At 48.7% G+C, this 24,346-nt stretch overlaps 1 protein-coding gene across 1 annotated transcript in view; it reads right to left on the bottom strand.

Annotated features, from left to right (window-relative positions):
• The window catches only part of EMC1 (ER membrane protein complex subunit 1), a 755,368-nt gene that overhangs the window by 191,043 nt on the left and 539,979 nt on the right, over positions 1-24,346 (bottom strand). The window lies entirely within an intron of this gene.

Raw genomic sequence — 24,346 nt, 5'->3', positions numbered from 1 at the left:
CCCGAAAAACAGGTTCAGCATCTGAAGTGTAGAAAGGGTAAATTGCGCCTTGCAAAGTATAAACGGGAGGGTAGTTTGTTGAACAATGCCCTGGTTTGTATCCCAGACAAAAAATGGCAGATGAATTAAGTATGTCTGGTCAATTTGCCCACCAAGTATAGGGCGAGGGACGCATAAACAAAACATTGCCACGTCTTTAACGAGGCAATGTGGCAGAAAAAAAGCTCTTAATGCAACAGAAAAGAAAATTAAAGAACTCGTCCCTGAGCCTAGAGGACTTTAGGCAGAAGTCCAGATTACTAAACCAGGAATATAAATACTGGTCTGTTGGGAGAAAGATGCAGAGATTACAGCAGGATGGTGAATTGATGCTGAATCTAATTGGGAATAGTTGAGTCCAGGAACTTCTGGTCTGTCATTCACCAAATGGAGGAACATTCTTACAATCCTCAGTGCAATCTGGTGTTGGAAGAAAGTTGGATTGAATATCTATCAGGTAATTTCGAAAGGACGGGATGGCAATATCTAGGGCCCATATGGCGATTGAATGGAAGGTTACATTCAGCGAGCAGGCAGTGGCAGACCGGAATTCGACATCCTCCACTTTGAAGGCGGCAGGCCCAAATGGGTTAACTTACCAAGTACTAAAAGAATATAAACCTCTGGGCCAAACTACTCTGCTGGCTCTTTAGGGACATCCTTAGCAAACAAAGGTTCCTGATTTCGTGGAAGTCTGCCATAGTTCTACCAGTGTTCAAGGGGGGCAATCGGTTATCACCAATGAGCTATCGGCCGATCGCTCTCCTTGATATAGATAGTAAGATATTCATGCAGATCCTCCTGCGGGAACTGGAAGAGTGGGTAAAATCTAGCAATATCCTATCCAAATACCAAACATGTGGTACTGCTAGACAATTCTGCAGTAGGGCTGCAGCGCCTATTTGGCAAGTTCAACGAATAAACCAAGGAGAATGGGCTTTCGGTCAACCCATCAAAATCCAAGTAGTAACCTTCAGACATGCCAACAGGAATGTGGGTAGTTTCCACTGGGAACTAGCTGGTCATAACATTCTAAGAGTGGATTAATTACTCTATCTGGGGTTTAAGGTCTATGCTTCGCTTTCCCATAATAAGGTGGAGCATGATGTCTATAAGAAAATTGCACAAGTGATACCGCAGATGAAAAAAATTCTCAAGATATTGCAAGTTTTCACTTATTCCACTCATCAAATATTATTCAGCCAAAGTAATACCAGTGATCCTCTATGGTCTCGAGGCAATACCTTTTCTCTGGACAATTGATTGGAAAAAATTGGAGGGATTGATTTGGAAGAGGGTTCTCAATCTCCCCATGAGCCTGCCAATTTCAAGCTTAAGATTAGGGCTGAAGTCACTGGGCGCTCAGACACAATGGGAATTGATTTCCCTTTTCCAGCGCATTATTACTAGTAAAGAATATACTTTATATGATGACATTAGATTACATCTCATAGCCGGGAAATCAAAGATGCTAGCATCCTTGGAGGAGAGGGTTAAAATAGCCCTCGTAGGAGCAGATGTCAACATCAAGACTGATTAGTAACCCTATGAAAGCTAAAAAAGCACTGGGTAGGTGGGACTGTATTTCCACAATTGAGAATATACGTTCCTCGTCCCTTGCTAATTCTTTCCAGAAAGTTGATAAGAAATTGGGATGCCTGCCCACGTACCTGATAAAGTTTCCGGACTGGAAGATCTGAAAATACCTTCTGAGAATTCGGCTTAAAATAGCACATGCGGGGGAGGTCCTGAATAAAAGGGGTGAAGGCGCGGCTGCTAAGATTCTGTGTAATGTGTGTAAAATCCATTCCAACCAATCCCTTCGACATCTGTTGCTAGATTGTGAGGGTGCCCGGGAGGTTAGATCATTATTGTTTGCCAGGTATGGGGTAAATGAGGGGAGAATGCTTCCAGAAATGCTTTGGGGCAGGTTGATCTCGGAACATGAGAGCGCCTTGACAGTAGCTGTGGTCCAGGTGTATAGGAGACGTGGCATCACGATTTGATTTAAGAAAGGCTGTTTGGGCTCCGATAAGTCTCAACTCAAGTTAATTCTATTGGTTTTTATAAACTGAGAAATGACGATCGTAGTTTGTATCCCTTCTATTTCGTTTAAATTCGATGCTATTTTATTATTTAGAATTTGAAATCTTTCGTTGATGTATATAATGTTTTACTGAAATGAGTATGGTGATTCATTTTATGTTCTCTTTGGTTATTTCTCTTTTAGGTTATTATGTGATTTACTATGCATAAGTTCTAGTAATGTTCTTTTCGTTTTTTAAAAAAGGTTCTTGTAACCAAATACAAATAAAAAAATAAAAATTGCCTGACCTAATTAGAGGGACATGCCTGTAGTGTATTGCAGCGTGCCTCCCTACTCACTTTCCTCATCTCAGTACTAGATGCATAGTTCTCATAGGGGATCTGCATTACTCACGGATGCTTCTACATCGTCTGAGTAAGTACTGAAAATGGGGAAGGGGGAACGGCATAAGAGTGACAGTATCTGATAAATGCTGAAGGAGAGAAGGGTGATTGAGAATTGGGAATGGGAGGGAATACCATAACTCAGGTTTGTATAGCGTATTCAATTCTTCCCTCATTTTACCCCTCCCCCCCCTAGATGATGGTAGTAGGAAATGGAAAGGTAGGTCCTCAACAACTCATGAAAACTGAGGGACAGGAGGATAAACCAGTATCAGGGTAGGAAAAAGGGTTCTGTCTCACTTCGTTCTTATACTATCCTTTCCTTTGGGTTGGAGGTCTTCCTAGGGTTTGAAAGAGAAATACAAGAATACCCTACGAAGACTTCAGGGATATACTCATCTCCCGTAGTCCTGGTAGGATACTGTGTCTCGCCTGAGGATTTTCCAAGTCTGTTCCCCAGGGATCCCCTACTGTTAGGGAGAATTCTCAGAAATGTGGTAATTCCTCGCTACCTTAAAGACACCCCACTCTTTTGCTGGACTTTAGGACTTTTAATTTCTAACCTGGAGAGAGCGAGACCTTTTTCCCCACTCATGTATTTTTCTATGATTTGGACTCTGTTTCTTTTGACTTTGGAGTCTGACAAACTCCATAGGCATCATCTTTGCATTGTGACACAGCACCTTCAGTGCAGTGGCACAGGGAAATCTCTAAGATTTCCCAAAGGTTTAAATACCTTCTCTTAGTGAAACTACTGTTACCAAGAGCAGTGAAGTGAAATTGACTTTACTTACGTTTTGTAACTTTCTAGACCTAGCACAAACTATCTTACCATGGGGTGCTGGAGGGGTTACTTAGTATCCCCTTTGTCTGGTTTATCATGTAACATTTTTATGTTACCCTTTCTACAATTAATGGTTGGTGGCAGTGGTTTACTTTTTTCTACGCAGCTTTACTGTGGCTGCGTTCGCAGCCACAGTAAAGCACCCATGGGTGCCCATTAAGTCAAAATGGCATGGTCTTCTTTTGTCGCCATTACTTGTCAGAAAGGTCCTTCTTGAGATTTACTCTGCGCGCCAAACCATGTTTGGTCCCTTTTTTTCATTTTGTCTTTGGCGGGATTCACAAGTGAAGTCCGCCTCTGGCTCCAGTATGTCTGGCAGGGCCAGGAAGTGAGGGATATGCTTGAAACTCCCTGTGCTTAATCCCCTTGGTTAAAGGAATGCACCAAACGGCGATTGGCCGGCTGGCTGTCCAGCAGGGACAGCCACCCTGCTGTGTGATTGACAGCTAGGATGGAATGAATGGGAGAAACCTGCATAAAAGGCAAGGCTTTTGACTTGGAAGGCAGAGTCGACCACTGGACGAAGGAGTCCGAAGAAGAACTTGGAAGAGATGCCTGCTGCAACTCCTGGATCGTTGGTTTGCCCGCTGAAGCTCAGAATTCGTTTCAAATCTGCAAGGACGACTTCTCCCCTTGAGTTGGTGGGACCAATCAACTCCAAAGCCAAGTTTGGACATCCTCTCGGAGCTGGCTGTGCTTCTACTGCTGCTGCTGGAACCAAAGTGTCCGGGAGAGGAACACCAAATCGAGTGGATCGTTTTAAGTTGGACCCCATGTTAGGGAGAATTCTCATTCTATGGCTAATTTCCCTTACCTATAGAGTCCCCCAGCAGCTTTGCTGGATTTGAAGGGGTTGTTTCTTTTTACCTGCTAAGAGTGAGACTCTTTTTCCCACTCTTAGGCATTTCTGCTATGTGTGGTCTAGGCTATTTTTGCGTTTAATGCCTATGGGATTTTCTCTCCCCCATAGGAACCATCTTTATTCACATGTGTTACACAGCACCCTCTGTGCAGTGACATAGGGGTGTCGTAACGATCCCCAAACAAACTCCATTCCCTGTGACGTCTCCCAGGGCATGTAAAGTCCCCATTGACTTTACTAGTCGATTTGTATGAACTTAACCAGTACAACCCATCTTACTATGGAGGTACTGGAAAGGGTTAATAGTTTTTCCCCTATGTTCATTTTCGAGGGGGCACCTTAAAGTCACTCTCTCTAAAGTTTCTGGCTGGTGGCAGTGGTTACTACCATAAATATTCGACCGCAAATATTGTCCTATGGGATTTTCCCATTGTTCGAGGCTAACACTTTTTCTGACACCCTCTAACATACCGCCGGTGCATTTTAATATTAACTTTGCTCCGGTAGGTTTTATTTGCCAGAACTTTAATATAACTTCTTTCTCGTGTCTTTCTCCACAATCCTAACCCAGGTCGGGGATCCTTTGTTCGTCCGTTTGGCAGGCTTCTGCCCAGAAGCCCTCCTTCCGGCGCCACGGAGTCTGGGGTGGGTCCATTGTGTGGGAGGGGGGAGTAGGACCCCTGGACAGAGTTGCCGCAGCAACTCGGGTCGCACTCTAACCTGATAGGCTGGAGGGTCACCCGCCAAGAAGACCACTCCACTGTGTGAGTGACAGCTAGGCTGTATGAATGGGTCTCTTTCTGCATAAAAGCAGGGTCCTGAGGACTGGAAGAGCAAGACGTCGCCACTGGAACTACAGAACTGAAGGAGAGAGAAGCCACAGACATCTTCAGCATCTACAGCACCGGTGAAGCCCTGCCGGATGGTCTCACTACTTTTCTTCCACACGACGAGAGGAGATCTTCATCAAAAGAGCCTTCTTCCCTTGAGCTGGTGGGAACAACCAGTTCGCCCATCGCTTCTCCTGACCTGCCTTGGTCGAATCGACAGTGCCCAGCACTTGGAGACCGGATAGCCAGGCAGCTATCGACCCGGACCGCGATTAAAAGGAGCGTACCTTTTAAACTTTGTTTGGCAGCACCGCGGCTCGTTTCATCCCTGGGTAGTGCAGTGACTCGAATCTTCCTCCACGACGAGAGCCTCTCTTCCTCTGCTGGACCCCTCGAACTGCAGGAACTACCAGGAACAACTGCCACCGCAGGAGCCACTTCTTCACGTTTAAGGTACATTGTTCCGCCAGGCCTCCCTTTCCCCGTGGTAGCCCTAAAGGTGTTTTAAATCCTTTATCTTTATTTATTGTTGGGTTGGCCGCCCTCTCTCTTAACATTGTCTTTCACCTCGCATCTACCTTTTCCATATCCGTTTACCAAAGTTTTGACTGCAGCTACAAGAACATTTTTGCTCCTAAGCTCTTGGTCCTGTACCACTGACTCTGGCTCAGGCCCATTGACTCTGGCTGATTTGTTAGATCTGCTCTCACTAGATTGATTTGCAATAAGAAATGTGTTGGTGCACCTGAATCTTCTAAACCGCTCTTCCTTCCTACTGTTTTAACTTGTGGAGTGCCATTTTGCTCAGTTTTCATTCACTTATCTTTCTGCTAAAGTGTCACTGTGCATTACTTGTTCACAAAACTTCAGAGAAGTGTTGCTAGGGGGTGTCTGAAGATATTTCAGTTTAACTTGTGCTTTCCCTCATTTCGTTAAATTGATAGAGTGCCATTTGTAGTTGGTTTTCACTGTGCCGTTTTGCTCAGTTTTCACTCTACCGCAAACTTGTCTACAATTGAATAGAGTTGTATATACTTTTCCTTGACTGAAGGAACAGGTTACTTACCAGTAACTGTTCTCCAGCATGGGTCTGGCATGGATTCACATGCTCATGAATATTCCCAGTTGTCCGGCTGGGAATCCTCGGTAAAGAAAAAATCAGTATCAGTTTAGTTTCTGATCTGTCTTTCTCAGTAGTAACCAATCACTGATCTCTGGGTCATACTGCCCCCAGCCAATGACTGCCCTCTCCCTAAGCCCCGCCTCTGGTAGCCATCCTCAGATTTGGTAGCACGCCAAGTGGCAGTATGACCAAGTGAAGAGCCGCAGAGGGGTAGGTGGGAGGGTTCGCATGTGAATCCATGCCAGACCCATGCTGGAGAACAACAGTTACAGGTAAGTAACTTGTTCCTTCTCCAGCATGGGGTATGGCATGGATTCACATGCTCATGAATAAAAGAATACATAGCAGTATACACATGCACAACCACGCGAGGTGGCAAAGGCTCAACATTAAGCATTACATACCAACTCAACATTAAGCAATTCTTACCTCCTCACCAGGCTCACCTTAGGCAAACAGGTTGCGCAGTACTGCTTGGCTGACCCTGGACTCCTCCCTGGAGTACCGATCGACGCAATAGAATCTTGTGAAGGTGTGCGTCGACCTCCACGTAGCAGCCCTGCAGATGTCCAACAGGGGCACACCAGACAGGAACGCCGTGGTAGCAGCGATCACTTTGGTCGAATGGGCTCTCGGACGGCCGGGCAGCGGTCGGTTTGCCAACCGGTGACAGTGCATGATGCAGCCGGAGAGCCATCTGGAAATGGAAGTCTTCGAGAGCCTTCCCTTGATTCACAGACCCAAAGTTCACAAACAGTTGTGACGTCTTCCGAAAACTCTTCGTGCGGTCCACGTAGAACTTCAGCGCTCTAGCTACATCCAGCGAGTGCAAAGGCCTCTCGGCCGGCGTCGAAGGCGACGGGAAGAAAACTGGTAACACCAAGGGCTCGTTGAGGTGGAAGTCCGACGGCACCCTGGGCATGAAGGAGGGGTGCGTCCTCAGCCCCACCCTAGTGTCATGAAAAGTCAAGTATGGAGGCTTGCAAGATAGGGCCTGGATCTCTCCCACTCGTCGTGTGGAGGTGATGGCCACAAGGAACGCTGTCTTCCATGACAGGAACATCAAAGGCGCCTAATGCATAGGCTCGAATGGGGCCCCCCCATGAGCCTGGTTAGCACCACATTAAGCTCCCACGCCGGGGTAGGAGCCTTCACCGGCGGGAATGATCGGATTAGTCCCTTCATAAATTCCTTGACCAGGCGATAAGACCACAAGGACGCCCGTCCCGTAGTCCTGGTATATCGGGAGATGGCAGCCAGATGTATTTTGATGGAGGCGTGGGCCAGTCCAGCTTTGGCCAGCGGCAGTACTTGAGGGGCCGTAATCCGCAAAAGGTTAATCTTCTGTGCACGGCACCAGACAGAGAACCTCTTCCATTTATGACCGTAACACTTGAGAGTTGAGGACGCCCTGGCCTTTGCAAGAACCTCTCTGCAATCAACAGGTATATCGTACCCTCCGAACTTTAGTGCTGCAGGAGCCAGGCCTGCAAGTTCAGCGACTGTGGGTCGTGATGGAGAATGGCGCCTCCTTCTCTGGAGAGAAGATCTGCGTCCGCCGGTAGCTTGACTGGTGGGGACGTTGACAAGTCCAGAAGGTCAGGGAACCAGATCTGCCTTGGCCACGCCGGTGCAACGAGGATCATCCTGCACCTGGACTTCTTGAGCTGGTTGATGAGGCGGAGCAGCAACGGCAACGGAGGGAACACGTATAGAAACAGGCCGTCCCAGGGGAACGAGAAAGCATCGCCCATGCTCCTCGGCTGTGGGAACCTGCTGGCGAACCTCTGGCACTTGGAGTTCGTTACAGTCGCGTACAGGTCGATCTGGGGTTTGCCCATCGTTGGAAGAACCGATCCACTTGATCCTGGCGCAGTTCCCACTCGAGGCACGAGCGCAGCTCCCTGCTGAGCGAGTCGGCGATGGTGTTTTTTATTCCTGTCAAGTGGAAGGGAACCAGAAACATCCCCTGGGTGACGGCCCAGTGCCACAGATCCTGGGCCTCCTTGGATAGGGCTGGGGATCTGGTGCCCCCTCGCTTCCGTATGTAGAACATCGTGGTGGTGTCGTCGGTGAAGATCCTCACTACCTTGTCCTTGAGGGACGAAAGGAACGACTTGAGAGCCCAGAACACTGCTCGGAGCTCCAGAATGTTGATGTGAAGAGACCTCTCCTCCGGGAGCCAAAGGCCTCTTGCATGGAGATCTCCGGTGTGGGCCCCCCAACCCTCCAGAGAGGCGTCCGTCGTCACCGTCTCCAGAAACGCCGGGGTTTGAAAGTCCATGCCTGTAGTGAGGTGAGCACGGGTGCCCCACCATAGGATCGCCTGACGGAACTCCTCGTCGAGAGGGATCCTGTCCTCGAAGCAGCCCCTCGCCTGAAACCAGCGGGCGTCGAGGAACTCCTGTAGCGGACGCATCCGAAGTCTGCAAAGGGGTACAAGATAGATGCATGAGGACATCATCCCCGAGAAGGGACTTGATGGACCTCGCCCTGGCCACGTTCATGGCTAACAGGCGCCGCACCTTACACAGGATGGTCTTGGTCCTCTCTTCTGAAGGGGAGGCCAATTGCCCCACTGTATCGAGCTTCGTTCCCAGAAACAGTGCTACTTGCAATGGAACCAGGTGGGATTTGTGGTAGTTGATGGCGAACCCCAGCTCCGTGAGCAACCGGACGGTCCTCGCCGTGTGTTCGACGGCGAGTTCCCTTGTACTTGCCCGGATTAGCCAGTCGTCCAGGTAGGGGTAGAAGTGGATCCCCTGCAGGCGCAGCCGCGCCGCCACTGGTGCCAGGCACTTGGTGAAAACCCAGGGTGCCGACTTTAATCCGAACGGTAGGGCTCTGAATTGGTAGTGGTGTCCCTGAACCACGAACATGAGGAACTTCCTGTGCCGTTTTAGAATGGGGATGTGGAAGTAAGCATCCTCCAGGTCCAACGACGATAGGAAGTCGCCTTCCTCCAGCTGTCCCAGCATGTGCTGGAGGGTGACCATCCCGAATTTCTGCGCCTTAATGTATTTGTTTAACCGACGCAGGTCCAGGATGGGGCGCCAACCGCCTGTCTTCTTTCTGACGAGGAAGCACCTTGAGTACACTCCGGAGCCCCAGAGCCTCTTGGGGACGAGCTTGATGGCACCTTTCTTGAGCATCGCCCTTACCTCCAACAGCAGTTGAGGGACGTGATTCTCCTTCCTGGCCACGGGAGGAATGCGAGGGCACTTCTTTTGGAATTCCAGCGAGTGCCCGTTGGCCAGGGTGTCCAACACCCAACGGTCGGTGGAGATGGACTCCCACACGCTGACGAACTTCGTCAGCCGGCCTCCCACCGGGGTGCTTCGGTGGGGGCCCGACAACACGGCCGGGTCAGTCTTGCTTGGAGGCGGCCTTGGCGCCTTGACCTCCCTGGCGACAACGGCGGGATCCCCCTTGCTTGCTGCGACCTCAGTAGGCCTCCTGGGAAGAGGAGCGGGCCGCCTGGCGGTAAGTGGAGGAGCCACCGCTGGATCCTTTGGAGGCACCCTGTCTGCCTCCGGAGCTCCGAAAGGGCCGTCGCTTTTGAAGCACCCCTAGGGCCCGGGCCGTCTCCGAGTCGGTCTTGATGGCCTGTAGAGACTCGTCCACCGCCTTACCAAAAAGGTTGTTGCCGTCGAACGGCATGTCCAACACTCTGGTCTGGACGTCCTGGTGAAAGTCTGTCGCCTTGAGCCATCCTAGTCGTCGGAGGCAAACTCCGTTGCCCAGTTGGCGAAATCCGGTATCGGCAATGTCCGTTGTCACCGTTATGGCGTGATCCGACGCCACCTCGCCTTCCTGCAGAATTTCTAGGGCCTCCGCCCTCTTGTCGTCAGGCATGAAGTCTAGCAGGGGAGCTATCTTGAACCAGAGCTCCCTATCGTAGCGCGCCACGATCATTAAGGCATTGGCCGCCTTAATCATCGTCGCCACTGACGAGATGACTCGTCGTCCCATGGAGTCCAACTTCTTGCCCTCGCTGTCCGGCGGGGAAGTGCAAGTTGAAGCCGCCGCACCCGCTGCCTTCTTCTTAGCCGCTGCCGAGACGAGAGTCCGGCGTGGGCTGGGCCCTGAGGCACAAGGGGGCGGCATCGGGGACTCGGTACTTCTTCTCGTACCTGTCCCTCTTGGTGGGTGTCGTGGAAGGGTTCTTTAGGACAGCAAGCCCAGATGTCGTCGAGCAAAGGCACCGCGAGGACCGTCTTCCTCTTGGCCTCTCGTCGTTGGTACAGAAACCCTTCCTTTTTTTGTTCTTCAGGGCAGAGCTGGAAGAGCTCGGATGCCCTGGTTATCATGGCATGGAAAGAGCCAATTTCGTCGGCTGGACAAGCCCACGGAGGGGGGGGGTGATGACGGGATGTCCGCTGCGTCATCGCCGCCATCATCGTCCGTCCCCGTCGCTGTATCCGTCGCCGTATTCTCTCTAGGGTCCGGCGAGGGGGATGCAGGGTCCACAGGTCTCGCAGGCATGAAGGGCGGAGCGGGGTGGACTCTCCTCCACTTGTTCGGAGGGCTTCCCGACGGGCCTGGTTCTAGATCCTCCGTCGGGGTCCGTGGCAATCTCGTCCTTATCTCGGTACATAAGGATTGGATTGCCAACAAAATGGCCGCCAAGCTATCCTGGGGCTCGGGTAATGGCTGCGACGGACGGGATGGACGCTTCACTGGGCCCTCTTCGTCGTCATCGTCGCTATCTTCGATCACGTCAGCAGGGACCGCCCCCTGGGATCGAACCTTCTCGAACCTCTCTTGTTGAGGCCTATGGACCTCTCGTTGAGGCCCTTCTCGGTTTCCACCAGCTCCTACTCAGAGGGTGATTCCGAGTCTGTAATGGCCACTGCCCCCCCCCCCTCTTTTTCCACCGGGGACTTCATGGGAGTCTTAACGATGGGCTGGAAAGAGGATTCCCTCCGCGGTGGCAGGGATACTCTGGGCCCGGAGGCCGTTTCCACTGGCGTAGTCTCAGCCGGCTTCGCCAGGGTCGCAGCGACCACTTCGATAGAGGCCTTTGCCGGCTGGATCAAAGCCCTCAGCACCTTAGGTGCGTCCTGGGCCTTCGCCTTGGTCCGCTCCAGCGGTTTACCCGGGTTCTCAGACTTCGTCTTCCCCGAACCAGAGCGCTGGCTCGTGGTCGAACGTGCCGGGGAAGTAGCGCCCTGCCTGCCAGCCGAAGAGCCCGACCTTTCGGCGCTCCCGGTGCCCGCAGACTCACGGTGCTTGGCCTTCTGTTGGGCCCCCGTCGCCAGGGCACCCTCACAGGACTTAGAAGCCCGCTCAGACTTTTTCTTCGCCTTCTCACCTGCTGTGCCCTTCTCCAGCCAGGCGGCGAGGTGGGAACGACGATCCTGTTTGGTCCATTCCGAAAGGTTCTTGCAGAACGCACAGTCCTTCTCCATGTGCGTCTTGTCCTCATGAAGGCAGTAGAGACATCGTGAATGCTCGTCCTCCTTGAAAACGTTTTGCAATCCGCATCCAAGGCAGCACCTGAACAGCTTGGATCCGGCTGTCGAGCTTCCCTTGTCCTGGGCCATGTCCGTTGAGGTAGGCCGCAGATCTTCCGGAATCCTCCAGGAAGTGTAAACTCGACAAAAACTTCACCTTTGAGGGGCGTAGAAGAATTCCGAAACGGGTCCCCATTGTCGGAAGTAGAAACGGTGGAGCTTGAGGCTCGATTAAACAGAAAAAATTAGAAAATCTCCTGAAAAAGCGTGAAAACGCAGCAAAAAACTCGAGAGCTAAAGCACGAGGACTCCCAACACTTGAGCGTGTGGTAAAAATCGGAGGATGGCTGCCAGAGGCGGGGGTTAGGGAGAGGGCAGTCATTGGCTGGGGGCAGTATGACTGAGAGATCAGTGATTGGTTACTACTAAGAAAGACAGATCAGAAACGAAACTGATACAGATTTTTTCTTTACCGAGGATTCCCAGCCTGACGACTGGGAATATTCTTAACTTACTTTATCAACTGCGATTTATGTGTTGAACTAGATGTGTATAAAATAAATATATTCTCTTTTTGATACAAAGCTTTGGTCAGGGTTTCCTTGTTCCATAGTACTGTGATACCTATTGTGTAAACCCTGAATACTGCTCATCTCCCTCTTGAGATACGTCTGACTGATCAGCCACAGCTACCAACTAAATCTTTGTGGTACAGACTGATACCAAAGGAGATGTATTGGTTTAACCTGTAGTCCTAATCTGGTGTAGTGCTCCCTAAGTGAACTGCACTGGATTCTGCCTAACACACCAGCGCCAGGAAGATCCTCTGGACTTCCCTGAAGCAGGACTGACCAAGCCTGAGCCACATCAACAGAGTGTTGGACCCCAGATGCGAGGAAAGTCTGAAGTGGTATCTGAGAACCGCAGTGTTGCTATTTGCGGTCAGACACAAGGAGCTGAAACACTGAAGTGCCGCTTAATTGAAGTTTGCCCATTGCTGCCGCTGACCTTCCCATTGCAGTGCAGGAGTCCCCAGACGTCTTCCCTCTGGTCCCCACGACTGAGGTGCGGGAACACCAGGATCTGCTGAGCTGTACAGGAAGAGAAGCCAGCTGGATCCATTTATTCTAACCAAAGGTACTGTAAAGTCTAAGAGAACTTACCTCTTGTTGTGTAGCCTTACTTGCTCTCAGATGAGACCTGTCGTGGTTGGTGTTGTATAAATGTCCATTTACCAGGGTTGTTAGAATTGCTGTGTTCATAGGTTCATTCTTAGAATGAACCTATGAGGTATCTATTCTGGAATGTGGAGCTTATGTTGCTGTTGTTTCTTAAAGAGTGTCAGTTGAGCCTTGGTTGTGGGAGAGGCTGGGGGTCTTTAGTATATGTGCTCAAGACGTTTCAGTTACAATAAAGATTGTTGTAACCTACCTGGTGCGGCCCCTTCATCCAACATTGGCGACGAGGACGGGATGGAGGAACAGGATTGGACATTGTGCCGCAATCTAAAGACCCCCAACGGAGGAAGTTGCTGCCAATCCCTCTCAGTCTCCACCTGCTGACCGTGGAGCCGATTGGGAGAATTTATCCAGCCTCCTGTTCCGTGTGAAGCAACTGGGGAGAGCCACCTCCGTGCTGCCAGCTGATCGTGAAGCTGCCGATCGGGGACCGGATTGGGAGTGGCAGTTGAGCTCAGTTCTGCGCGAGGCGATTGGGGAAAGCTATACCTGCGCAACCAGCTGTGTGTAGAGCTGATCGGGAGGAGAGGTTTGGTTTTTGGTCCCGTGAGCAGTGGCGGGCCTCGAGGAAACTGTACCGTGCGCGCTCTGGACCAGCTGCAGTTTCCCCGCAACGAACGGGTCCCCGGAGAGAGCTTTCTTGCCCACTCCCTTGAAGAGGAAGAGCTCGGTCCGGAACCTACGCGCCTCGGTGTAAGGTGCGAGGAGTGAGCCCTGCTGGTTCTGCTGTGTTTCTCCGTCCAATTGGAGTACACGTCGGAGCGCACAGGGGAAACTCCGCCCCACATGTCCTGATCACGTGAGGCGACACGCAGCCAGTACCAGTAAGTACTGTGTGTCTCTCCGGAGAGACGAATCGGGAGGCATTGCCGACACACCCAGGGCTCGTTTGGGAAGGCGGTGTGAGCGCAAGCGGTGGGGTATACAAGGAGCACATTTTGACAGCGCCACCAGTCCAGGAATGTTATGTTGTAAATGGCACAGGTGAGAGCGTGCATGATGAAAGAAAAAGGAATCGAAGGAAGCAAAAATTGTTTATCTGTAACTGTGATGGCATCTTGTGCTTCACACTTACATACTGCATCCAGTTTTCGCTTTGGAATTGTAATATGGCACTTTCTGGGGTTCCTGGTCCACAGGTGTTTATGCCCTCCCCGGGTCCGCCCAGGATCAAGTGGACTCCCTGGAAAAAGGGTTTCCTACACTATGTCAAGGCCACATGTGGCAATGGTATGTCAGTGGAACGCAAGGTGGCAATGCTAATGCATTTTCTGGGATATGAAGGTCAGAGGATATATGACACTCTCCCAGAAATATCTGAACTGGATGTAGAAGGGGGTTCTAATGACTTTGATGAAGCGTTGGCTAAGTTGGACAAGCACTTTGAATCCAAAACAAGCACGGTGCTGGAACGGTATCATTTTGGCATGAGGTTCCAGCATGAAGGAGAATCTGTTGAAGATTACATTACTGCTTTAAAGCATTTGTCACTAAATTGCAAGTTTGGTGGAGGTCTAGATGAACATATTAGGGATCAGTTTAGCCTCCATTGTTCTAATGACAACATTTGTGAAGAAATTTGGTTAAAAGATGATCGAAATTTGGAAGAGGTTATGAGCATTGCAAAAAGCATCGAGCATACGTTAGAGTGTGTGGCAAAATTGTCTGGTAAAGAGAGTAAACCTGCTCAAATTACTGAGGTATTAAAGGTGGGAGATAAGAGTAATATTGTGTCAAAAGAGAAAAGTAAATACTAAGCTAGAGCGAGTAGGCGGTATTTGAGTATTCAAAACAAGGGTGGAGGTGGTGATCAAGGCAGTAGGCGTATTCAGAAAGACGCCACGCAAGTAAATGTAAAAAGGGAAGATAGATTGTGCTTTCGTTGTGGGAGTGCACGCCACTTATCTACATCTCCCATATGTCCGGGGAGGCGCGCAAATTGTAGCATTTGTAAGAAATGGGTCCATTTCGAAAACTGTTGTAAAAATTATAGGATTGGTGGTGGGAAAGGAACTCTTCTTATTGAAGAATATGATGGTGCATCGTCTGAAGAAGGCGATGTGTCAGAGAATGAAATTGTTACCGTGCACATGGTACGGTGCACGGGGTCGGATGAGAGCGAACATCCCTCGGCATGGATAGAAGTGAATGGTCATCAAGTAAAAATGCTGGCAGACTCCTGCTCAGAGATTACTTTGATGTCCAGGGTGGTATTTGAAAATGTGATAAGAGGTTCGATGAAACACCCGTTTTCCTCTGACAAGATTCTTGGTGGATACAATGGTGACAAAATTGATATTTTAGGATGTTGCAATGCTGAATTTAAGTTTAAGTTTAAAGGAAGAGTAACCTATGGAAAAATATATGTCAGCAAAAGAGGGGAAACTTTGCTGTGATGGAGGGAGCAGAGGGGATTGTGCATTAAGTTAGATCCTAATAGTGAGGAACAAGTTCTCAATGTGGGCAATGTACCGGGGTCGGATAGGAACAATAAAGGTCATGAGGTGATTTTGAAATATCCAGAGGTCTTCAGCAAAGGTGTAGGATGTCTTAAAGGGATGGTGCATAAAATTGTTGTAAAAGGGGGAAGTAGACAGTTGCATCCAAACTCAGACCTTTACCACTGTCTATGCGAAAAGCTGTGCGGGAGGAGTTAGTGAAGCAAGAAAGAGAAGGCATCATTGAACCTGCCAAGGCAGTAGAATGAATTTCTCCATTGGTGGTTGTAAAGAAAGGCAATGGTGATTTGAGAGTGTGCGTTGATTTGAGGGAGCTTAATCGGTGTGTTGTGGCTGATCGCCATCCACTCCCGAACATGGGAGAACTACTGAGTAGGATTGGGGATGCAAAATTCTTTGCAAAACTGGATATGGCTAGTGCCTATCGGATCAATTTAGACATTGAATTTCGCTAATTAACTGCATTTATTACATACGAAGGGATATACCAATTTCGGCGGATGCCTTTTGGATTAATATCAGCATCCTCCGTATTTCAGAAGGTTATGGACAAGTTGTTGAGGGATGTCAGTGGAGTGTGGTGTTTCCAAGACAATGTTCTCATATGTGGAAAGGATGAGGAAGAGACTTGAGGTGGTGCTGGAAGTATTCAAAAGGTGAGGTATAACGTTGCGTGGAGAAAAGTGTGTTTTTATGACCCGAGTTGTTGAGTATCTGGGTAATGAAATATCAGAACAGGGTCTAAAACCAAAAAGAGATTTAGTCAATTCCATTTTGAAAACTCAACCGCCAAAGAATAAAGCTGAATTGAGTTCATTCCTGGGTACCATTGAATTTTATCATCGGTTTGTTGAGAACTATGTTGACTGTGTAATGAATTTGAGAGCATTGTTGAAGAAGGGTGTTGATTTTGAATGGAACAGGGATTGCGAAAGTGAATTTGAGGAAATAAAAAGAAAAAATGATATGGCCAAACCCTTAGCAATGTTTGATACGAGAAAGAAAACCATTCTTTCTGTTGATGCCAGCGACACAGGTGTAGGGGTTGTGATGTTGCAACCGGATGTAGATGGTTCAGAGCAGGTCGTGATGCACGCTTCTCGCATGTTGAAGGGGGTGGAACTCAATTATTCTGTGTTGGAAAAAGAAGCTTTGGCGTGCCATCGGGGCTTAGAGAAGTTAAAGAATTTTGTGTGGGGTGAGGATTTTACATTAAGAACTGATCATAAGCCACTCAAATCAATTTTTGAGAGTAAAGGACTTGACAAAGTATCAAGGAGAGTAGCGTGTTGGGTGACAAGATTGCAGTGCTACAAATTTAATATAGAGGTTGTTGCTGGAAAGGAGAATGTACAAGCTGATCATCCTTCTAGGGTAAAATTGGAAGACTGCGAAAGTGAGGGATGTGGAAAAACCTGTGGTGAAAATGATATGGTTTTTGTCACAGTGGAAGGTATTATACAAAAGCAAGAATGGATTTGTGTCTTGGAATCCGATGAAATGTGGAAACGCATTATACATTTTGTAAAAGGAGAATGGCCTGAGAAGAGATTGTTGTGCAGTGAGGAAAGATCGTTATGGGAGGTGAGGATGGAACCATCGGTGAGGAATGGATTGTTGTATCGGTGGGACAAATTGGTCGTTCCTTGATGTTTGAGGGAAAGGTTAATAAGATCTGCTCATCAAGGACATATAGGTGTGTATAAGACCAAAGAGGTGATTAAAGCGGATTACTGGTGGCCAGGGATCAATCGTGAAATTGAAAAAGTAGTGGTGCATTTACTGATTGTGTTAAATCAGGAAAGAATTTAGTGGCGGTGTCTCAGCCGATGGGTAAGACCAAAGCACCCGATTGAGTGTGGCAGGATCTGGCAATGGACGTTTTGGGTCCGGTTGACATGGGTACGGGTCGAGGTAGATTTATCTTGGTCTTAGTTGACACTTTTTCAAGGTGGACTGAATTTAAGATTTTGAGAGAAGTGACATGTCAGCGGATCATAGAATTCTTGGAGGGTGTGTTTGAGAAGGAAGGTCTTCCCAGGAGCATTCTCACTAATAATGGTCCGCAGTTTATAGGGAAGTTGTTCTTGGAATATCTTGAGAAATGTGGGATTGCGCACAAAAGAACTCCCCTATACTATCCCCAAGGTAATGGTATGGTTGAAAGGGCCAATCGATGCATCATGGAAGCTATCAGAGGATCGAATGCATGTGGTCTAGACATGAGAGTGGCTGTGAGAGAAAGACTATATGTGTTGCGAATGGCCCCAGGTCTCGAGACAGGTGTGAGTTTGTTTGAACTTATGAGAGGTCGAAAGGCGAACACGGTGGTGTCTCCAGCCTGGTTAGGTAGGGCAAAGGAGACTGATGTTGTAGATGCACTGAGAAAGAGGATGGATGCGCGTAAGGACAAATGGGTGAAAAAGGTCAATGAAAAGCATCCAAGAAGAAGAACTGAGGTTGAGATTGGAGGATGGGTTCGGATAAGAAAGGCTGTGGTTTTTAAGAAAGGAGAACCTCTTTATTCTGACCCAGTTAAGGTTGTGAGAGTTTTCCGAAATGCTGTGGGTTTGGAGAGCGGGCAAATTTGGAATATGTCTAGAGTTGCGAAGATAAAGAGTTCGAGTTACATGATGTTTCGGTATTATTTTCATCATCATTCTGTATATATTTTGTTTTTCTATGTGTATTTCTTAAAATAAAGATTTTTTTTTTTTGAAGGGAGGGGGTGTGTTTAATAAATGTCCATTTACCAGGGTTGTTTGAATTACTGAGTTCATAGGTTCATTCCTAGAATGAACCTATGATGTATCTATTCTGGAATGTGGAGCTTATGTTGCTGTTGTTTCTTAAAGAGTGTCAGTTGAGCCTTGGTTGTGGGAGAGGCTGGGGGTCTTTAGTATATGTGCTCAAGACATTTCAGTTACAATAAAGATTGTTGTAACCTACCTGGTGCGGCCCCTTTATCTAACAGTTGCCCTTGCAGAGTTGCTTACAGCTTTGCCCCTCACAAGCCTCCTAGCTTGTGGCCCTTCAAGTGACTCTTATTCCTACAAACTTTTTTAAAAAAAAACCTGTGCAAGACTTTTACCTACCTGCAAAGAAGATCTTCAGCTCCCTTAGACTTTGTTCAACCAACATTGTCTGTCCTGGCTCCCTGAGAGACTCTTCTTACCTTTGACTCTGAATTTACCTTTCCCCCAGGAAAGGGCTACATTTACTTGACATTGGAAGGTTAAAAAAGGGCTTACCTGTTTATGAATTACTTGTTAACCTTTGTTTTATTCCCATATCTAACCTTTGCACCAAATTCAGTATTGCTCTAAATGTACCAGTGATAAATCAATGTCCACAGTGTCCTAGCTATTTAAGTCACCTGAGGGTGTAGGAAGTGTCTGTGTGCCATCCCATCCCCAATGGGTATGATCTGATTTAGAGAAACTAAGAGTGTATTTTGAAGTGTATTATAATTGTTATATGTTTTGCTCCATTCTGAATAAGGCTTATATAACCGATTTAAATTAATAACTGTTTAATCAAGGAATCTTGAGTGTGTTTATTTGAATAACTGTCATTGTGAAACACTGTGTTACAACCCTACTGCTCACATTGACCTCTCTTGAGATAAGCCTGGCTGCTCAGCCACACTACCAACCTGTGTAGAACAGACTTATACCAAAGGTTGGGTTCCTATTGCCAGGAGGTCAAGGTTGCTGTGTTCTTTCAAAGGATACTGGACACAATCTTGCCTAACACCTACATAGACCCACTGCCTCGCCCATTGCCAGCTAGTAAGTTATGGAATGGTCTCCCTTTAACTTTGAGGCCGACCACGATACACCTGCACCTCTGTCGCTTGTTCAAAACTCTGCTCTTGCATTTGTCCCCTTTGATGATGTACTACTGTGACTATCCTTGCGCCAAGATGCCTTCGGGTGTACGTGCACGTTGTAAATCTGAGTAACATAACCTAACAGATGATCCTCCCTCACTTGTCCGCCCCCAAGGGTGGGATCCAAAAAAGATGGCCCTCCCCTGGCCACCTGAAGAAGATACTCAGTCTACATGCGAGAACAACCCCAGGTTTCTCACTGAAAGTATTACCTCAAATCTCACAGTACCTTGGGAGCGATAAAGAAGATGCCTCCACATGGTAGCTGCAGACTGCCTCCTGTTCCTTGGTCGCGGTGACTCTAGTGGGATGTCACAGCAGCAGTCGAGGGAGTGGACTCCCAGCAAAGGATTGTTTGTGCTCCAACATGGATGTGTGGTTTTGGTGCCTTTTCAGAGACACCAGTGAAGACAGTTTTCATCCAGTCGATTCACCTTGCTTGCTCGGTCGGTCCCGTGGACTTTGATGAGTGGAATTGTGCTTCTGGAAGTCCAGCAGGAGTCCACCAAAGTTTCAGGAACTTACACAAGACCATTCTTGTGTAAAGACCCAATAAATTCATTATTGTGAAACTGAAGTTTTAGGGTCAACCCGAGGATCATAACAGTTTAATTTTACCAGGGATCACCTCATACAATATTCTTCAATGGGTGCTGTAAGGATGCAGAAGGGGGATGACAGGTGGCATAGTGGTTGCTATAGACTTATTTTAAATGAAAAAGAGTCAACCTACCACTCCCTATATCTATGAGAGATTTCCCTGACCCAAGTAAAGTACTAATGTGTCTGTCTGGATATCTTATTAACTTAAAGAGTCCATCATCCTGTGTCAAACGGTCCCCATCTCTGTCCCAAACACTTGTAACTAAATAGTTGTACCAAGGTTCTTGGTCCAGGAGAATGACTCCCTCCTCCCGGACTGTATGGCACAGTTCTGGTTGAAAGTTGACCACCAGGGGGAGTGACTCCCTTCCCCTGGTGTTTAGTGCTTCACAAACAAAAGGATTGCAGGTCCTCTACACTGCGTCAGAAAGTTCAATGCCTTCTATCCCAGGGGGAATGACTTCCTTTCCCTGGATCAATGGTTTGATCCACTTTGTGGGCTGAATTGCCACGAGAATGACTCCCTTTCTCCAGCCCTTCTTCAGATTTGCTTTCTCAGTTCACATTTGGGGGGGAATGAGTCCCTTCCCCTGGCCTTTCTCAACAAGCAAAAACCCATTTGTGCTAAGCGTCCCTGACCCTAGTTTCTCTTTTTTCTCCAGGTGTACTTAGTGTACTCGCCAGCGAAGTGCTGCAGTGCAAAAAGGAGTTTGTAACCTTCTCTTGTAGGTGCAGGTCCCATAACTGCACTTCTTTAGGGTTTGTTTTCGGCAGACCTGGTTCACTCTCCTGCCAGGTACTTCGACTATGAATACGATTGATATGCTTTCTTTCTGGTAGTTGTTGGTCTCTGACCCGTATCGTAATATTAAGTGGCAAACCTGGTTCACTAGTCTGCCAGGTACTGCGACTATGCAGAGGGCTGATGCATCTCCTCTGTTAGTTGTGGGTCCCAGACCCGGATTTCATGTGGACTTGCTTTCTCAGAGTCTGTTTCTGGCTAACCCTTCTGCCCTTTAGGATATCTCCATTGCAGTGAGGGACTCTCCCTCTTATATTTGCAATCTCTGGGATCCGGTCCTCGACCTTTCCCTGGTGGTCAGTGGTATGACTTTCCCCACTGAAGTGAGAGTCTCCCCCCCCCCCCCTCTATCTCATTCAGTTTCTGGGTTAAGGTCCTTAAATCTTTCCCTGTGGCCAGTGGGCTTGGTTCTTGCCAAATCACTGACATTAGGAAGGATAACTTGTCCGCCTCCCCATGTCCCTTCAGCATTGTTTGTGCAGCCCCTTTTCCTCTTCTGAGGGCCTGGCGCATCCCTGGGTCTTCCTGGTATAGCAGAGCATCTGAAGAATGTAGCGGCTTGGCGTTCCCACGGTGGCTGCGTAGTTTTGTTTGCCACAGTTTGTGTTTCTCCTCTTCGGCAACACCTTTCTGGACCAGCTTGCTCCAGCAGGTGTCTCCTGCTTCCGATGCGGCCATCCGCCAGCATCTCTCTCGTGTTTCTTCACTCACCGGTTTTGAAACTCTGATGTCGGGACTTTGGTGTTCCAGCAACCTCTCACGATTGTGTCAACGGCCCTGGACCTTGTCACTCTGCACTCTGGGAGCTTTCCAGGCTTCCAAGTCTCTCTCCTTTGTCATTTTGGTCTCTTCCTGCCTATGCTTTCATGGAAGACTAGACCACTACTCAGGTTTGTGGGAGCAAGCGTCATGCCTCTGCGCCTAATCTTCGCCTCAGTACTCATCTCCCAAGTATTCTCCATAAGGTAGACCTGACTCCTCTTAATCTCAGTACTTTTACTATGAATCTCCCTTGGGATGCCTATGCTCTTCATTGTCCCAGTTGATACTATGCACATTACACATGGGGGGGTGGAGCGGGGATTCCCTCCCCATGAGAACCGCCTACTGAGTACCACCCCCAGGGGAACTATCGGTAGCAGCCTCCCTTCCCTGGCCACATCAGAGGGGGTTCCCCATAGGGAAAAAGGGACACCATCATGGGATTCATCACAGAGCCCATGGGCAAACATTATGCTTATTCCCACTCAACTGGAGTACCTATTTCCCTTAGAAATAACAGGGGTCGACCAATAATTCTGAATTGCTGAGCAAGAGATGAACAAGTTACTTTCTTACCTAGTAACGTTCTTTCGATGGGATGTTCAGACGACGTATTCCACATCTATGACAGGTAATCACCACAGCTGTGCTGCTTTGGAAAGTTTTCGGCGTCTACGTCGATACGCTGTCCTCAAGGGCCTCCGTCGAGCCGACGTCAAAGGATGTTATAAGTAGGACACACGACACCCGTAGCCTCAGTTGTAGTTTTTTTCCCACAACGTGTGGCACCAATCTTCTGCCAGAATAACTACAGAAAGCCTTGCGGAAACGGAAGCTGCAATCGCATAAGAAATTCTGCAGAGGGGCAGGCTAGGAGGGTTCGATGTGGAATACGTCGTCGGAACATCCCATCGAAAGTATGTTACCAGGTAAGAAAGTAACTTGTTCGAGGGGATTGGTTCCTCCGACTTATTCCACATCTGACAGACTCCCAAAGCAGTACCAACGTATGGAGGTGGGAAAAGAATTTAGAATTTTAGAATGCCCAATCAAATTGCAGAATAGAGGACTGCCTTACCAAAGGCCAAATCTTGCCCATGGATAGAATCCAGGGAGAAGTGTTTGACAGAAGTATGGACAGAGGCCCATGTGGCTGCTTCACAAATGTTACGACTGGGAACACCCCTCTGCAGAGTAGTGGAGGCAGCCACACCCCTAGTAGAAAGGGCCCTCCAGCCTACCGGAGGGTCCTCGCACACCAGACGGTAGCATTCCGAGATGGTCAAGATAATCCATCTGGACAAGGTCTGCTTAGCAACAGCTTGACCCAAACGCCTTCCAGCGTATCCTACAAAGAGTTGATCATCCACTCTGACCCGGGACATGCGTGAGATGTAGAAGCTTAACGCTCTCCTAGGATCCAACCTATGGAGCCTCTCTTCTTCCTTACCAGGATGTGGAGGAGGATAGAACGCTGGAAGAATGACCTTCTGGCTTAAATGAAATTCTAACACAACCTTCGGAAGGAAAGAAGGATGAACCCTAAGGACAACCCTGTCCTTATGGAACACTGAAGGGTGGCTTAGCGCATAGAGCCTGCAACTGACTCACTCTGCGAGCGGAAGTAACCACAAATAAAAATACAGTTTTAAAGGTCAACAGTCTCAAAGGGTAAGAATGTAAAGGCTCAAACGGAGCTCCCATTAGGAATTTAAGAACCAGATTCAAATCCCAACCGGGCACCTGGAAAGGTCATGGTGGAAACCCATTAGTGAGCCCTTTCAGAAACTGAGAAATCAAAGGAATCTTAAAATAAGAACACTCTTCAGACGAGCGCTTAAATATGGACAGCGCCGCCACGTAACCTTCAATGGTACCCACTTGCAGGCACTTTTGGGCTAATGAAAGAAAAAAAGACCGAACCACAAGAATGGCACATGAAAAAGGATCCACATTCTGAACCCTGCACCAGTCGCAGAACTTTCTCCAACGGCAACGGTACAGGGGCTTTGTTGTGGGCCTTCTGGCCGAAAGCAACACCTCCATCACATCTTCACGGAGGTCCCAATCCTTATACCTCAACCTTTCAGAAGCTAAGCATGAAGGATGAGGGACTTGACCTCTGGATGGAGAACCTGACCCCCCCCTCCCGTGAGAGCAAATCGTCTCGGTAGGGAAGACGGCGTGGAGGGCAGATGGACATGTCGAGTAGGTCCGGCTACCACGTTCTCCTGGCCCATGCCGGAGCAATGAGGATCATTCGGGAACCAAACCTCCGTAACCTCTGCAGAACTTGCTGAAGGACGGGGACTGAAGGAAACGCGTACAGTAGTGGGAAAGACCACTCCACTACGAACGCGTCCCCTAAGGCTCCTCTTGGAGGAAATTCCCGCGAGCAGAACCTTTCGCACTTCCGGTTAACACTGTTGGCGAAGAGATCCACTTGTGGGCTACCCCAAAGGGCAAAGATCTCCCGGAGAATCTCCTGAGCCAGCTCCCACTCGTGAGAGACCGTGCTCTGCCTGCTCAGAGCATCCACCACCACGTTTTCTTCTCCGGCCAGATGAACTGCCGAGATCGGAATTTCCTGCTGGATGGCCCAGAACCATCCAGCAGAGGGAGGGACCCTGCCCCCCCCTTTTTGTTGAGGTAGTGCATGGCCACTGTATTGTCCGTCAGAATCAGGACATTCCTTCCCTGCACAGATGGCAGAAAAGCCTTCAGGGCTAGCCTGATGGCCCTCAGCTCCAACAGATTGATATGGAGTCTGGACTCCGACGGAGACCAACGACCGCTGACTGTCAACTCGCTGGCATGAGCTCCCCATCCTGTGAGGGACGCGTCCGTCACGATCGTTACATCCGGCCAGGGTAGCCAAAATGGAGCTCCCATCATCAGATTGCCTTCAATGGCCCACCACAGAAGATCCTGGGCGACCGAGGGCAGTACCTGAACGGGGTCCGACATCCTGCCAGAGGATTGCGACTACTGCAGCTTGAGAGCCCA

This window comes from Ambystoma mexicanum, chromosome 8 (assembly GCF_040938575.1).
Source record: "Ambystoma mexicanum isolate Mex_15411 chromosome 8, UKY_AmexF1_1, whole genome shotgun sequence".
In the NCBI taxonomy this organism is placed as follows: Eukaryota; Metazoa; Chordata; class Amphibia; order Caudata; family Ambystomatidae; genus Ambystoma; species Ambystoma mexicanum.
Note: the sequence above shows the minus strand (reverse complement) of the source record. Positions and strands in the feature narration are given on the sequence as shown.